Genomic DNA, 13,013 nt, shown 5'->3' with positions numbered 1-13,013 from the left:
CCTAATTGCTTACTACATGTTAAGCATTTTACATATATTATCTCATTTGATCCTCATACCAACTCTGAGACATAGGTACTGTTTTATTCCTATTTTACAGGTGAGGAACCTGAGGCTATCAGCAGTTAAGTAGCTTGTTCAGGATCATACAGCTAGGCAGTATCTAAGGCCACACTTGAATTCTTGTCTTCTTGACTCCAATTCTGGGGCTCTATTCACTATGCCACCTAGTGGAGGGAATTCAGACCATTTTCATTAAACATGATAAATATTCAATTTGATATTTTTTCTGGCATATAAGATTTGTTTTCTATATTTGTTCTTAATATTTTTTGAGGGAATGCAAAATAATTTATTTTAATTAAATGATTTCCATAACTAAAACTAAATTCATCAAACAAACTATTGTCTTTTCAATTTCAGACTTTGTATGATTCTCTAAAGTTTATCCTTTTTTTGTTGAAGAAAAAAATTGTTTTAAGAATCTCCAACTCCTTTCCTTCCTTTCCTTTTCCTTATGTTGCTGTTTCATGCCTTATTTCTTCTTGAAATACCACTATTCTTGAGTCCTATAAAATTTTATAACACACTTCTGGAGCACTTTAAGGTTGATAAAGTCCTTTTCTCAGACACAATCCTGTGTAATATGTACTACTTATTTTCACTATTTTATAGGTGAGGAAACAGATGGGGTAAGGGACTTGTGCATGGTTTTCCTAATAGTATGGAAGCTGGAATTTGAACTCAAATCTCTCCTGAGTCCAAGTCGAGAGTTCTTTCCCCTACCACATACTAAATGAAGTTGTGTAGTAACCATAACTATTTAATATTTATAAGTCTGGGTTACAGTATATCTTTTTTGGTCTGAACTATTCAAATGACCATTTCTGTCTAGATCTCAATCACAAAACAGTATTTCATAACAGAACAGGAGAGCAGTTCTGTTTAGACAGGATTTTTCAAGTTAATAATTTATGCTTCTCAATTTAGTTTATATTTTATATTTTATATTTCAATTTTATATACCAACATAAAGGTCTTAAATCAGGGAGTGGAATAATTACAATGTACTTAAAGATGTTGATACTTGCCTGCTTTGTAAACGTTGCCTCTGGAAACTCCAGGCTAAAAAGTAATACTGCATAAAATAGAACCTTTATTCTTTCTTCCCAGCTCCGTTCCACAGTACTCTTCATGTACTCTATGTTCCAGCCAAACTGGACTAGCTGTTCTCTCATCTCATCCTGTTTCTTCCTGTCCTCCCCTGCCCTTTTATACAATCATGGATTTAGAATAAAAAGGAGGTCATTATATTCAGCTCTTTCATTTTATAGATGAGGAAATTGAGACTCAAGTTAAGTGATTTACCAAAGGTCATCCAACTAGTTAATGTTCAAGGAGGGACCCAGTTTTTCTTGACTCCAACCTCAGCACTCTTCTTATTGCACCATATTGGTTCCAGGCATTTTTCCAGGTCCTCTCTTCTTCCCTCCGACCCTAAATATACTACCTCCTGAAGACATTTTTGCTTGAAAGTCTGGGTCAAATGCCACATGGTTCATAAAAGTCTTCTGTGCTCTAGGAGAAAAAGGACTGGATGTGGAGACAGGAACTGAATTTCAATTCTGGTTCTCTGTGTGAGTTTGGGCTTCTTCTGGGCCCTCCATTTCCTTATTTGTAAAATGAGGGCTTGGCCTAGACCAGGGGTGGGGAACCTCCAGCCTTGAGGCCACATGTGGCCCTCTAGGTCCTCGACTACAGCCCTTTCCACTTGGTTTCCACTTGGATTCAATCTAGGGGCCACCAAAAGCGAACAATCTCACCTCACTTATAGTTTATTAGAGCATATTCTCAGGACCTCTCCTTTGCCCCTTTTACATTCTACTTTTATTGAATTTATTTGTGTTGTTGTATTTGTCCTTTGTTCTCGAAGAAGACCATGACATCAAGATGATAACATGACTTACACTTGACTTTGATTTGAGTGAGGGAGGATGTGCTATGCTGCCTCTGCAGGAGAGAGCCACCATGGGTCTTGAGACTGGAGAGTGATATACTTAATGTACTTTTATGTTTTACAATCCCCACATTATAGCTAATGACACTGGTTTCCTTTCTGTTTCTTGCACAACACACTCCATTTCCTGATTCTGGACATTTTCACTGACTGTCCCCATGTCTGGAACTCTCTTCCTTCTCATCTTCACCTTCTAACTTTCATTTCTTCCTTCAAGTCTCCAGTCAAGTCACACCTTTTGTAAGAAGCCTTTCCTAGTCCTCATTAATGCTAGTGTCTTCTCTCTGTTGATTATCTCCAATTCACCCCATGTAGATCTTGTTTGTATATAGTTGCTTACTTGTTGTCTCCCCCACTAGATTGTGAACTCCATGACAACGGGGACTGTTTTTTGCCTTTCCTTGTAACTAGTGCTTATCACAGTGCCTGGTGCACAAAAGGAACTTCATGTTCCAAAAGCTTGGAGACTGACTGGCATGCAGTAATTGCTTAACAAATGTTCTTTGATTGAGTGACAGAAGTTTTAAAGAGAATTGAGTTTTGGGGGAAGATAATGAATTCAGTTTTGAACATGTTGATTGGGTTTGAACTGTTTCTGGGATATTCCATTTGAGATATCGAACAGGGATTTGGTGATGTGAAACTGAAGCTTGGCAGAGACCCTAAGGTTGTAAATAGAAATCTTGGAATCATTAATATAGAGATGATAATTGAACCAATGGAATCTCCTGAGTCAGTCAGTCAACAAGTATTTATTAAACCCTTAGTATATACTAGGACCTATGCTACACACAGAAAAGCAAAAGGGACAAGTCCCTACTCTCAAGGAGCTCACAGCCTAACAAAGCAGAGTCTACATGCAAACAACTATTTACAGACAAGATATATATGAGATAAACTGGAGATGATCAATAGAAGGAAGGCACTAGCACTGACAGGTATCAGGAAAAGCTTCTTGTAGAAGGTGAGATTTTAGCTGCAACTTGAAGGAAGCCAGGGAAGCCAGGAAATGATGAGGAGAGAAAGAGTTCCAGGCCAGGGGTAGGGGTGGGGGTGGGAAGGAGGGAACAACCAGGAGAAATGTTGTGGGGAGATAAGGTGTCTTATGAGAAGTATAACAAGGAGGCCAAGGCTGGATTGCAGAGTACTTGAGGGAGAGGGCAAAGGTATAAGAAGACCCAGAAAGGTAGTGAGAAGTCAGGTTATAAAGGTTTTAAAAGCAGAATAAAGGATTTTATATTTGATCCTGCAGGCAATACCAAGATACTGGAGTCTATTGAGTAGTGAAATAACATCTTTTTGCATGTCTGCACTTTGGGAAGATCAATTTGACAACTGAGTGGACTGAATAGACTGGAGTAGGGAGTTCTTGAGGCAGGCAGACCATTCAGCATGCTATTGAGGCTAAACAGAGGCAGCTGGTGGGCAGTTAGGTAGTACAGGAGATAGAGCCTAGAATCAGGAAGACCTAAGTTCAAATCCAGCCCCGGACACACTTGCTAGCTGTGTGTCCCTGGGCAAGTCACTTAACTTTACCTCAGTTTCCTCATCTGTAAAATGAGCTGGAGAAGGAAATGGCAAACCACTACAGTATTTTTGTCAAGAAAATCCCAAATAGGGTCACAAAGAGTCAGACGTGACTGAAATGACTCAACAACAGCGAGACAGTTGGCAGCACCATGAATAGAGAACTTGGTCTACAGTCAGGAAGACCTTAATTCAAATCCTGTGTGAAGACACCTACTAGCTATGTAATCCTAGGCAAGTCACTCAACATCTGTTTGCCTTGCTTCCAGCAACTGCAAATGGGGATAATAACAGCACCTAGTTTGAAGTGTTGCTGTGAGGATCAAATAAGATAGTGTTTGTAAAATGCACTTTGCACAGTGCCTGGCACAGGTACTTCTCTGTTGCAATATTCCAGGTATGAGGGAATAAAGGTGTACACCAGGTTGTTGGCAGTATCTGAGGAGAGAAGGGAATGATGTTATGAGATATTATAAAGGTAGAAACTACGGACCTTATAACTGACTGGAAATGGGGGAGTAAGAGTGAGGAGTAAAGAACAACTCCTAGGTTGGAAGCCTGGGTAACTTGGAGGACAGTCATGCCTTGAACAGTAGTAGGGAAGTTTGGAATTGGGGAGGGTTTGGGGAAAAGATAATGAGTTCAGCTTTGGGTGTATTAAGTTTAAGTTGTCTAAGGATAGGAAAGAATTGGAAACCTTTATAGGCATTATAAAAGAAACTAGTAGAAAGGGAGAGATTGAATCTTAAGAAGGGAATCATTGATGGAGTAATCACCTGGAGACGATGAGAAAATTTGGGATCAAGTGTACATGTAGAGGAGTTGGCCTTAGCATGGAGAATAATCCTCTCTTCAACAGAGGCTAGAGCAAAGGAGAAGAGAATGGGGTAAATGTCAATGGTTTATGAAATGAATCAAGGGAAGAGGAGGGAACTCACTGAGCATAGTTTCTTTTCTCATCAGAGTATGATGTGAGTTCTTCAGCTAGGAGGGTGAGGGAAGAGGTATTGTGTGTGATTTAAAGAGAAACAAGAATGTTTGAAATAATGACTGTGAGGAATAGGATATAGAATTAATTAAGAAGGAAAAAGATTGACTTACTACAACCTCAGGTTTGTTTTGATTTGACTTTATATTATTATTAGTGGTTTGGAGTATTCCTAAGTATGATTGTTAATAGTTTGCAATTTTTCTTTTCAGAACTGTTTGTTGATCCATTCTATTGGGGAATGATGGAATGAATGGGGATTGAGTTGGGAATCAATTAAGCAAGAATGAAAAGATCACCCTGCTGCAACGAGTGCTCAGTTGTAGTTTGATAACCTGAATTTGTAAGGTATTCAGCCAACAACAGTTGTAATAGTTCCTCTGGTTGTATTGAGGAGTTGGTAATTAGAAATGGACTCAGATGGTGGGGGTTAAGAAGCTAATTAAGAACCAATGTAAAACAGAACCAACAAAAGGACCATCAACAACTCTTAGTTGCACTTACTACCTGTTGGGTTCTGTGTTAGGTGCTGGGAGTACATAAACAAACAATGAAATGATCCCTATTTGTAAGAAGCTGGCATTCTAATGAAGGAAGAAAAGAAGTATATATTTAAGGACATACAGATAAATACAAGTAGTTAAATGGCAACTAGTTAGGAAAGGAGGTCACTAGCATTTGGGAGGATCAAGAAAGGCTTCATGTAGAAGGCAGTGCTTTAAGGAGAAGAGGTATTCTATCAGGTAGGGGTGGGACAGCTAAAGGAAAAAGTATGGAAATGAAAGATGGCATGTGTGAGGAAGAAAGGAAAGAAAAGCTTTGTAGAATTATAGAGTAGGAGATGGAGAGGCTGGAATATGGGTTGGAGGTGAGCTTCTACTCACCATCATCTACAAGTCAAGCAGAAGTTTATATTTGAGTCTACAGACAATCAAGAGAATAGGACCTTGAAGAGAGGGCTGAACAAGATTCTAGGGATATCAGGAAAAGAGGAGTAGGCCTCCACAAAGGCCACAGGAAGATCAAATCCATGCAGAACAGATTGAGTTAAAAATAATGATAACTAAACATTGTATTCTATTGTTTATAAAGTACATTGCATATATTATCTTATTTAATTTTTACAACAACCTTGCAAGGTAGCTGCTATTATCCACCCTCATTTTACAGGTAAGGAAACTGGCAGTGAGATGATTAGGGATACACAGCTAGTAAATATATGAGGTGGAATTTGAACTCAAGTCTTCCCAATTCCATGTCTAGCTCTTTATTAAGTCTACCAAGCTCCTTTATTATCTCTACCATAGGATAAATTGAGCTTTTGATATGCAAGCATTCCAAGACAGTTACAAGCCTGACACTATTGTCCCTATTGGAGATGGACTGGGCATGTGCACAGCTATGTCAGAGTATACCAGTGATATTATGAGTGTGAACAAGGAGAAAGGCATGGCCCTTTATATTCATATTTGAGTAACATATGGGGAGGAAAAGAGGGTGCAGAGGATGGACACCTTTAAATGCCAAAGGAATGGGAGGAAAAGATCTGCCTTTTGAAATATCAAGTCATATTTCTAGGGGAAGAGGGACTCGGACCATATATGCACTAGTTCATTCCCTATAGCTACAGCAGGAACTATGTGAGCTCACTAAAGTATTTAGGGAAATCCAGATTTCCTCTGCGTTATAGTCCTAGAAGGTCATGACAGGTGGAAGAACAATAAACCAGTGAAAGAAAATGCAGAGTATTCAGATAGGTTTGAGTATAACCAGAGAACCAGGAGACAGGAATATCATGGAAGCCAAGGAGTAGAAGACTATACAGAAAGACAGCCTGATCCAAATTGTCAAATGCTGTAGAAAAGTGCAAGATGAGAACTAAGAATGATGGGGACAGACTGCCAGTGGTTGATAAATGGGTAGTGAAGAAGAGACTTTAAGTGTAGATTTCCTTTCGTTATAGAAAGGATGAGTATTTCAATATAAGGTAAAATGTGTTGGATTTAGAGTCAGAAATTGAATTTAAGTCCTAGCTCTTTCAAGGCCTGTTTCTGTGACCTTAGGCAAGTTACTTAATCGTCCTAAGTCTTATTTTTATTATCTTTAAAATAAGGGGTTGGACTTAATGTCTTCTAAGACTCCTTTTATGCTCTAAATTTATGATCCTAAGTTTAGTAGTGAAGGCGAAAAGAGATATAGGGTAATTGCTTGAAAGAATGTCAGGGGGATAATTTCATGGTTTTTTTGGTAAGAAGAACTTGAACATATTTGTAGGCATCTGGGGAATAGTCCGTAAGATGAGTGGGAATGAGATCAAGGGCACAATCAAAGGGATTAATCTTGGCAAGGAAGAGGGGCTGATTTATCTGGATCTGACAATAAAAGAAAAGAGAGTAAGTGAAGATATTGAGGTCTTTTGAGGTGTTGCAGAAATGAGATGATAGATCTCATGATGAATGGTCTCAATATTCTCAGTAAAGAAAGAGGTGAAGTTGTCTCCTGAGAAAAAATAGTGTAGTGGTGTAGATGGGCACTTGAGGATAAAGAGAAATGTTTGAAATTCAACAGGTGTGGGAGAGAGGCTGCATGAGCAAAGGCATGAACGCAGAATAATATGGGATGTGTATGAATATTGTGAGTAGTCTAGGGTATTTGGAGTATATTGTATAAGAAGGACCATTGAGTAGTGGAACCGAGGGGAGATAAGACTATCCAATGAGGTCCCAGTCTTTAGAACATATCCAATATATTCTGCCTTGCATCAACCCATGTGGAGACTTGATGAGCCTGTTCTAGAAATTCATGATGGAATGAAGTAGCCCTTTCCCTCTCCAATTCAGAGCATGTGTATACATCCTCTATTTCCTGTTGGCTTTCTGTATAGCGATGAAGTCTTTTAACTGGTTGCTAAGGTGGAACTGAATGTGCATATAAAAAGATGGACCACTTAAAAGCTTTCTCTCTTCCCAAATATGAGATAAGTTTAGAGAATTAAAATGGTGCCATATTGTGGAGAACCTGTGCCAGGTTAAAGAGATTGAACTTGTAGTGGGCAATTGGAAACAGTTGTCTGATTTTGAGCAGAGACTTGATATAACTAGATTTGTATATAAGGAAGATAAGTCTAGAAGTGGTGTCATGGATAGATTAGAAGGAAAAGAGAGTGGAGGCAGAAAGATGTCTTAGAAGGCAGTAGTGTAAGTGGGTGATAATAAGAAGCTGGATTAGATTGATAGTGGTGAAAATAAAAAGCTGTGGTTAGATATGGGAGATATTGTAGAAGTAGAATCACTGGGATTTTGCGACTAATTGGATATGAAAGGTGAGAGAGAGGGAATAATCAAAGATACTACCAAGGTTTTGAATACAGGACAATAGGTGAATAGTGGTGCTACTGACAGAACTGGTGAAACCCAAAGAAAAAGCAAGTTTTGATGAATAGATAAACTCAGCTTTGGAGGAGGTGAGTTTGAAGTACTAGGGAGGCATTCAGATGAGGAATATCCTGCCGGAATGGGGAAAAGCGAATCTGAGACCTTGAGAGAGGTCAAAGCTGGAGGCCTTATGGTTTCAGAGACTATCTGTATTAAGGTGATAATTGAAATCATGGGAGCTAATGACATTTTTAAGGGACAAAGTAAAGAACAAAGGACTGATAAAATCTTTTGAGATCCAAGAGAGGCTAAGGAGTCAGCAAAGGAGGAGAAAAAGAAGATATGGTTGGAGGGGTAATGCCAAATGAAAGAGTGAGGTCAAAGAACATGAGAACTGGGGTAAAGATGATTTGATGTCACTGGTGTGCTTAAAATAGTTTTAGTAGAGAAGGAATAGAAGCCTTGTTGACAGGGATTGAGAAGAGAGTGGGTAATAAAGAAGTGCAATTGGAAGAATTGAGTTCTTCAAGACTACTTCAAGAAATTCCTACTTGCTTGGGGGAGTAGGGTCAAGGAAAGGGCTTCTTTTGGGAATGAGGAGACCTAGATATATTTGTATCTACATAGGAAGAAGTCAGTGAAGCATGAGAGATAACAGACTCAAACAGAGAATGGATGATTTTTTTATACCCAATATTCCTTTCCTTAAATTACCATGAATGCTAAGAGATTTTCACTTTTTGCCAAAGTTTTCTAGGTTTCTATTTCACTATTCAGATTTTCCTTGTTGATTACAATTAGTGGCAAAATAGCAGTTTTCTTCACTGTATTCTCAGTACTACACTAACCCTCTGCTTGGTTTCCCCATATGCTCTTCCATTTCAATGCCTAGTCATCACTCCAGATTAGGCATTTTAACATTTACCCTTCAAGAATATCAATACCTTACTATAATATTGAGTGGGATAGGTTTAGTGAAGACTTCTCAGATTGTAATTCTTCTCCCAGGGGTGAGGTAAGACCTAGAGGCTCAAGGTTACAATATTTTTAGAATAGAATAGTTCCATATAAGGATATAAAACTGTGTAGTATATTAGGGTCTCAATGATTGGATAAAACTTACATAATTCCTCGATGTCTTCATTTCAAAAGGGATTGGTTAGATTTTGTGTCTAGAATGTAAGATCATATTCTCAGCTAATGAGGATAATGGTCAGTGGGGGAGGAGGGACTTGCGTTAGGGTCTATATAAATCACTGCCTTTTCTTTGTCTTTGTCTTTCCTACTCCAGATGAACTGGTGTAGGATTGTCCCGATTCTCGAGAATCTAGTAAATAAACTTTCTGTCATCACTTTGAGAGGCCTCTGAGTAACTGATTTAAGTAGGGACCTGAGCCATCCCACACAATATCAAGTCAAACTTCTCATTTCCTAGAATTCAAGTTTTTCCTTAGAGGCTCTAATTCTTATCAATCTGACTTAATCTCCCACTTTTTTTGGAGGGATCCAAAACTGTAATTTCACATCTTTGATAATTCTTGGCAACTAGAACTCACTGATGCAGATTGGAATAATTTTGTAACTTATAGGCTAAAGTGTGTGGACACAGGCCTTCCAAGGTAAAGTGACTCTCCCATCCATGGTCACATTGCTGGTATATGTCAGAGACAGATCTTAGACCCAGGTCTTTCTGACTCCTCTATTAAATCTCTATCCAGTAAGTCACATTGTCTCTCATTTCCCTTGGTTCCCACTTTCTAGTTTTCATAGCACTTTCTTTACAACAGCCAGATAAGGTGGGTAGTACAGTTATTATTATCCACATTGTTTTTTTTTTTTTTTAGAAAAGGGTAGCTTGTAAGTACCAGCACTTTGATCATATTGACTTTTTCCCAGTTTTTTTGTCCCTTTAGCAATCTGAATGGAGTGTGGAACTATCTTTTTTCTTAAAGTTAGCAGCCTAAAGACTAGTATCTCTTTTCTCATAAGTTCTCATCAATGCTTTCCGTGATATAGGTAAGGAGTATTGAATAATTAATCTCCACCAACGAAGAAAGACTTACACTAATGACTTTGAGCCACGTTACTTTATCAAAACATTTTGTTTTAAGAAAATTTCAACAAACTCCTCATATAATTTAAGAAAACCCCCCAAACCAGTCCCCCCAAATATTAAGAAAAATAATACCAAAAAGTACAAGATTGGACAAGCAGCCATGCACTTGTTTGCCATTTTAAAAAAGAAAGGGGAGATGCATGCTGCTACTGACAGAACTGGTAAAACCCAAAGAAAGAGCAAGTTTTGATGAATAGACAAGGAGGAGGTGAGTTTGAAGTGCTAGGGAGGCATTCAGGTGAGGAATATCCTATAGGCATTTGGAAAAGTGAGTCTGTGATCTTGAAAGAGGTCATAGTTAGAGGTATTATGGTTTCAGGAGCCATCTGAATCAAGTTGATAAATGAAATCATGGGAGTTAATAACATTACCAAGGGAGAGAGTAAGGGTCAGTTTTCTAGACAGGAATCTCAGGGTTCAAGCTCTCTCTATGACACATACTAGCTATGTGACCATCTGTCCATTTCAGTGACCATCAGTAAGTCACTTATACTCAGCGAAACAGGAAATTTTCTAAGATTATAAACATACATTTTTGTAGAGGAGTGGCCAGTCTGAATATGTGGAAGGAGTTTCCACACTAACAGTTTAGCACATTGATGAAATCATTGGTTTAGATAGAAAAAAGAAAGAAAAGTAGCTTATGTACTGACTTAGCACCTCCCCCCCCCCAAAAGATGGGAGGGCCCCCAGCATCTGTGTGCTTCAATTTTGATATGGCAATAATACCAATATTTACTTTCATATTTATCTGAGATTTGTTGCTCTTTAATGTCTTTGTTTATTTCATTGAAGTTAGAATGTTTATTTTCCTTTGATTTTGCTTTATTTTGTATAGATTCAGTTTGAATATTTCACCATTTCTTCAAACTGGCAAATTCCTTATGGCTACGGAATCCACATACATCCACATGCCACAATTTATTAAATCACAAAGCTTGTGTCCAGCTTTTTAGCTATTACAAATAGTTCTGGTACGAATATTTTTGCAGATTGGTCTTTTCCTACCAATTACTACCCCAGGTTAAAAGCCTAATAGTGGGTTTGTTGGATTAAAGAGTACAAAATTTTTTGTTACTTTTATTGTATAATTCTATATTTCTTTCCAAAATTCTTAGTAAATTCATAGCTCCATTAGCAGTGAATTTTTAGATTGTCAATTTTCCAAAGTCTTGCCAGCAACTGATTTAAAAAAAAATTACTATTTATGTGAATTTGATGTCTTTTAAAGTGACACTTAAGAATTAAGCTAATTTGTATTTTTATTATTCATTCAAATTACTTGTGTTGAAGTGGACATTATTTCCCCTCCCCCCCTAGAGCCCCTGGGTTGAGAAATGTCTGTTGAGTTTCTAGGCAGGGTTGGGCCTAGTAGCCACTTACTATTAGTGGCTACACTTTCTGTTGTACCCCTTTGCCTAGCAGCTGCCTGGGCCCCCCTCTCTGTTGTACCCCTTTGCCTAGCAGCTGCCTGGGCCCCCCTCTCTGTTGTACCCCTTTGCCTAGCAGCTGCCTGGGCCCCCATCTCTGTTGTACCCCTTTGCCTAGCAGCTGCTTGGGCCCCCCTCTCTGTTGTGCCCCCTTGCCTAGCAGTACCTAGGAACCCCTGTCAAAACTGTTCTGTGAAAAATGTGAGCTACTGGAACCATAAGGCTGTACCGGGAGGTGCTAAGATGCTTAAAAGGCACACACACCTTTGTTCAGGGCTGCCACCTTTGTGGACAGCCACTGGCTAAGACACTCCCAAATTCTCAATTAACTCTTGCCTGTGCTTGTCTCGGTCTGTCCATTTCAGTGTGAACTTATGTTTCTTTTGAAAAATGCCTATTCAGTTGCATATACTCTCAGACTTGATTGATGTGCTGGTGAGTTTTTCTAAATTGCTTTTTTTCCCTAAGTTCTCTCTTTTTATTCATCTTTTAAAAAACTGTTATAGGGAATGACTCAAGGGAGAGGAGGAAAGATAGCAGGAATATATTTGGTAATGAAGGTGATATAAAAATTAAAGATACCAATAAAGTAAAATAAAAGGAAAAGGCCTGTTCACAGCCCTTGACCACTTATCTATCAGGAGGAATTTCTCCTAACCTTATAAATCTATGCCAGTCCCTATAGATTTTACATGTCAGACTTTCAGCAGAAACGTTTAATTGCAAAAATTTTCCCCCTACTCTGTAGTTCAATCTGTTTATGTGCATGGTTATAACTGGTAAGTGTGCTTTTCCCTCCTCCACATCCTGTTGCTTGTTAAGTCTGCTTTTTCAGTCAGATCACTAGTATCATTCTCTTAGAATGATCATAGACTCTCCATACCCTCACATCTCTTCCTATAACCTCAAGATTCTGGGATTCTACTTTTATTGATAGAATCTTTTCAAAACTCCTCATGCCCTTTCTCTAGTTCAGATAGAAAGGTGTTTTAAAATGTTTCCCTCTATTCTCATTCTTCTGTTTCTCTGTTGTTTTGTTCTTTATCCGTGGCCCCCATATTCAAGGTACAACATTTTTCCTCTTTCCTCATTTTATTACTTCTTTTTGATTCCTTAAGCATTTTAAAAGTGTCTACGTTGTCCAAGGAACTAAGTGTTGGGGATATAAAGACAAAACAGTGCCAAAGGGAGACTAGACTAAAGATGAAACATACCATATGGTTTGAAGGAAGTGAAGATGTTTAGTCTATGGAAGAAGGTAAAGCCAGGGGAAAAGGATAATTGTCCTTTCAACTCTGTAAGTTTAGAAGTGAAGAGGCCTGGCTGGACTACATTTCATTTGATAAGGACTTCACAAGCACATTCAGTATGATCTGACTCTCTAACCTGGCAGCCAGAATCTCAGGTTGCATTGACAGAGGAAGTCTCCAGGTCAAAGAAGTGAGTAGTCCCACTGAACTCTGCCCTAGGCTTAGATGTATGGAGTATAGGTTTAGTTTGGGGTGTTCCATTTTGGGTGAAGACACTGACAAGCAGAAACATGTGCAAAAGAGGAAAACGA

General features: G+C 38.6%; 1 protein-coding gene across 2 annotated transcripts in view; it reads left to right on the top strand.

Moving 5' to 3' along the window:
* The first annotated feature begins 11,718 nt into the window (after positions 1–11,718).
* The window catches only part of NTAQ1 (N-terminal glutamine amidase 1), an 86,330-nt gene continuing 85,035 nt past the window's right edge, over positions 11,719–13,013 (top strand). The window contains exons 1-2 of one of the 2 annotated variants that reach the window (XM_072603171.1): positions 11,719–11,887; positions 12,760–12,892. The gene's annotated coding sequence lies outside the window, so the exon portion shown is untranslated. The remainder of the gene's footprint in view (positions 11,888–12,759; positions 12,893–13,013) is intronic. The other variant, XM_072603170.1, reaches the window with a different exon arrangement.

This window comes from Notamacropus eugenii, chromosome 4, assembly GCF_028372415.1.
Source record: "Notamacropus eugenii isolate mMacEug1 chromosome 4, mMacEug1.pri_v2, whole genome shotgun sequence".
NCBI lineage: Eukaryota > Metazoa > Chordata > Mammalia > Diprotodontia > Macropodidae > Notamacropus > Notamacropus eugenii.
The sequence above is the reverse complement of the archived record's forward strand: the minus strand, read 5'-3'. Positions and strand labels throughout refer to the sequence as shown.